We start from the raw sequence: 4,657 nt of genomic DNA, 5'->3' as shown, positions 1-4,657 counted from the left end.
GTTAGGCATAGCATCTTCTTGTAGAACTTCCATACCATCAGCGATATATTTTTAGATAGTGGAAATAGATGAAAAATGATAAAAGCCTGGTGTATGTGTATGTGTATGTATATATGCATGTCTGTGTGTGTATCTTTGTGACCCACCACTGCTTGGCAACCAGTGTTGGTTTGTTTACATCTTTGTAATTTAGTGGTTCAGCAAAAGGACCTGGATAGAATAAGCACCAGACTTTAAAAAAAAATAAGTACTGGGATCAATTTGTTTAAGTAAACCTTTCAAGGCAATGCTCCAGCATGATGCACTCTAATGACTGAAACTAGTAAAAGATGTTTCAGCGTACAGGTACAACATCAATTTTCCAGAATCTTTGGTACTGAGCATTTTCCGAATTACTGTCTTTTCTGAACCAGGGGTAGTCACCTCTAAGTCTAACAAATATTGGTTTCAAATTTTGGAACAAGGCCAGCAAGTTCTAGGGGAGGGGTAAGTTGATAATATTGATCCCAGAGCTCAACTGCTGCTTATATTATTGACCCTGAAAGGATGAAAGGCAAAGTTGACCTTGGTCGCATTTGAACTCAGAACGTAAAGATGGAAGAAATGCTTCTAAGCATTTTGTCTAGCATGCTAACAATTCTACCAGCTTCTCACCTTACGAGGCGAGCTGGAAAGTTCCTGGCTTTAAAGGTATCACAAAAAGCCTGGTTGAAGGCCTAACTTTCTGAGTCCTTTTACAGGGCTTAGAAAAACTGAAGGGCTGCTGCAATAAGTGTGTGAATCTGAGAGGGGAATATGCTGGATAAAATGGGAATTAATTGATCCCCCTGTAGTTTCTCTCACCCAAAGCCAGGAACTTTTCAGCACCCCCTTGTATGTTAAACAAATATTAAATTTACTTAAGTAGTGAAATGAAATACAAGTACTAGTACATTAGTACAAATGATACACGTTTACTAACACTGTACTGTGCAAGGTAGTAGTAGACTAGTCTGGCAGCCACAGGAGTTTGAAGTTCCTGCTCATAGATTAATGCAGATTATAAGGAGTTTCAAATGGTTAATGTACAGAAAGTAGTTGTCGTACTTGTTCTAGCAACAGCTGAGATATTGTAAGTGAAGTGAGATTTCCTGGAGGGATTGTGGATAAAGAAGTCTTTGATTAAAACTAAGAGTGAGCAAACCTGGTCAAAGTCCTAAATTCAAGATGAAGTGGCTAAAAGAAACTGGTGGAAGCTGGGAGAGTTTCACAAAATAACATTATGTAAGTAAATTTTAATCTTTGTTCTATTTTTTGTTTTTCGTCTTTGAAGTGTTATTTCAAAGGAAATTACTTCTATTTCTTTCTGGATATGTTTTGAAACTGACCTATTTTTCATTACATTTCAGACAGATTTAGCACTGTGTTGCTGAATAAGAAATATCACTATAGCAAATATTCTGCTCAATACCACAGATTTGCTTGACAATAAACACTTGAGCATGTCCCTTAGTGGCTGACAATATGTGTATCTCTGATCATGAGCAGGATTAATGGGGGAGCATCATAGTCATGTGTTGAGAGGGATTCTTTGGGGTTTGAATAAATATAACAAAAGCAAAGTTTGAAGGAAATATTAGCCATTTGTTGTGCTTTCTAGGAGTAAGCAAATAGGAAATAACAGTTGCTACCCAAGGACAAAAACCATGTTATACAGTGTAATTGACTAATGGAAAGCGACTTTCATCTATAGAAACATTAAACCTTAATACATCATAAGAGATACGATACATGAGTAGAATATTCTTTTATACAAGTGTTTGAGTTAGAGAGTAAGTTAAGGGTGTTTAGCTTCAAGTCAAACTTGAGGAAACCAATGACAAGTCATCCTCTCTTTCTTGGAGTATGCTTTAGATTACATCATCTAATTTGTCCATTATTTAAGATGGAAGGCTCTGATTTAATCCTTTAACATTTAAGCCAGCCATATCCAGCCCAAATATTCTACTAGTTTTATATTCAGACAAGCCACACCCAGCCTCTCACAACTACCCTACAATATCACTCTAAAAATAAACATTCACATCACTGAAATCTCAAAACTACAAGAAAATATGTGATTAATATGTGATTACTCACCAATGTGAGTAAATAAACCTTACGTTTGACAGAGTAATCTGAATGCTAAAGGGTTAAGGAAGATTTGGTTACTGTCTAGCAGGTGAATGACTATATTGTGGCTCTGGTTCTCTCTCTTGGTTCATTTAAGAGTAAACAGTTTCAGCAACCCAGTACCAAGATAACACCATGCCTGTGATGAGATGCGAACAGCCAGCCTCTTGAGTGGTTGTTCAATAACCTATCAACTTGGTCATCAATGCTCTGAACAGATGTTAACACTGGAAGTAAAATGTTTAATAGATTTTATTTTGGTTCAGGAATAGAAATCACAAAGAATTAAAGAATGTTTTAAAACTTCTGGTTGAACAATCAGGTTTATTTTTATATATATATTTTTTTAAATTTCCTATGTGAGCCAGGGTCAGTAGCAATGCTCTGGCCATAACGTATGTGAGTGTACACAGGTAATCAGTAAAAGTTCACTAACTTTTTCAATGTCTTTTATATCAGTATGCATACTTTGCATAACAGCATGTGTGTATATACACATACAAATGTTAAAACACACACAAGTATACACATAAACAATCTGTCTAACTCTCTCTCTCTCTCTTTCACACACATACATGAACCAATGAATAGATAATGTTTTCTTTAAAATGTAGAAATATTCTAGAAATGGTGAATATCCACAAAGTCACATTACAACAGTACCAACATCGTAGTTGGTAACTATTGAAATTTCAAACATATTTCATAAATCTTCAAGAGCAAGACACTGTATGTGTGTGTGAGTGTGTGTGAATGTATCAATATATTCTGAAAAATGAAAGCAAACAGTGCCCTATCCTATGTGGTGTGTATGACATGAGAATTACAATGGTTTTGACTGGTTGAAATTAGCTTAAATTTTGATATTGCAGAAGAAATGTCATTAACCTTAATGACACACTAGTCAAAAAGTATCTCTTATATTTGCTGATATATCAAACTTAAATAAATTTCTAGCAGAAGAAAAGGAAATTAATTCATGAATGTCACATGAACAAAGTTGCTACATAGTAGAAGTTGTCTATGAACCTTTCTCTCTCTCTCTCTCTCTCTCTCTCTCTCGCTTTCCTTCTCTCTCTGTCTTGCATTATCTACTTGGTCACTGATATGGCTCAGCTAGGCTTGTAGGCATCTTTTGCAAAGAATCCCAGATTGCAATCAGTCAAACTATTGTTTATAAATGAATATAGATTGTCTGAAAATTTAAAAAAATATCCATAGGTAACTCCCGAAGGTGACCTGTGATAGTAAGCTATAACAATGTAATTGTTACATACATACATACAAACATACATTGTGGTGGTATGTTACAGAGTGATAATATGGTATAGGCTGTACAAAGAAGAGTTGTAACAATGTAGAAAAGTTCACAAGAAATTATCCATCCATTATCGGCATTGGTAGGTTGGGATTGCAGTTGTATTCAGTTGGAACATTTGGTAATGACAAAGCAATGTTGGTTTGGTGCAAGGAAAATAAATGCATACAAACCAAAATAAGAACAGAAGATAAAGGAAATGTCAACAGAAAGTTAAACTATTACAGAAGACAGTAAATCTCATCACATCTTGGAGCTGATCACAGATTATCAGGTGGCTCACATTATTATTATTATTATTCTAATAGATTAAGATATTGCAGCAAATAACAACAAAGAACAAAGATTATCATGAAGTGTAATGTTGAGGATTTAATCATCTGATGATTTGTAGAAATAAAAGAGTAGGGGAGGGTAGAACAAAATTAGAAGGTGGTATAAATGCTTCCTTTTTCAATGGAAATCTGCAATGGGGATTAATTATAAGAAAATACATCATGGAATCATTGAGAGAAAAGGAATTGGGTAGGATTTTATAGTTTTAACAGGAGACCATCACTACAATCTTTTGTTTATCAGTAGTTGCTGCCAATCTTACAATGCTTCAAGTCTCAAGAATATAGCAGTTTCAAACTTTTAGTTAAGGATATTGATTTTAGCAGCTGAGTGGATTTTCCCCACATAGTACATAAAATCTAGAATTACTAATGTACAAATGCAATAGTGCAATTTTGCATATATATATATGTATGTTGTATGTGAACAGATGATGTTTTGTAATAGTTATAAGTCATATTTCTTAAAACAAATTAAAAGAAAAGAGAAAAAAAAAAAAGATAATTCTGATTTAGTTTACTGAAAGGAGTTTTTCTTACAAGTTATTTACAGAAATGTTGAGAAAATATTTTCTTGTATATGTGTTAAATGTATGTTTCAATGTATGTAATATATGTACTCATAAATACATACATATTCAGGCAGCCTCTGTAAAATATTTATTTCCATAGAAAAATGTGTAAAATTAAGCAAAAAATAGTTGATTTTTAAGAGAAAGAGAGAGAGAGAGAGGGGGGAAAAAGAGAGAGGAGAGGGAGGGGGTGGTTATACATTTCAAACAGCAGTAAATGAACATAAAGTGTCAATAGTTGACTTCAATAATTACTAAAAGAAAAAAAAAAAAAAAAAAAA

This window comes from Octopus bimaculoides, chromosome 18, assembly GCF_001194135.2.
Source record: "Octopus bimaculoides isolate UCB-OBI-ISO-001 chromosome 18, ASM119413v2, whole genome shotgun sequence".
In the NCBI taxonomy this organism is placed as follows: domain Eukaryota; kingdom Metazoa; phylum Mollusca; class Cephalopoda; order Octopoda; family Octopodidae; genus Octopus; species Octopus bimaculoides.
Note: the sequence above shows the minus strand (reverse complement) of the source record.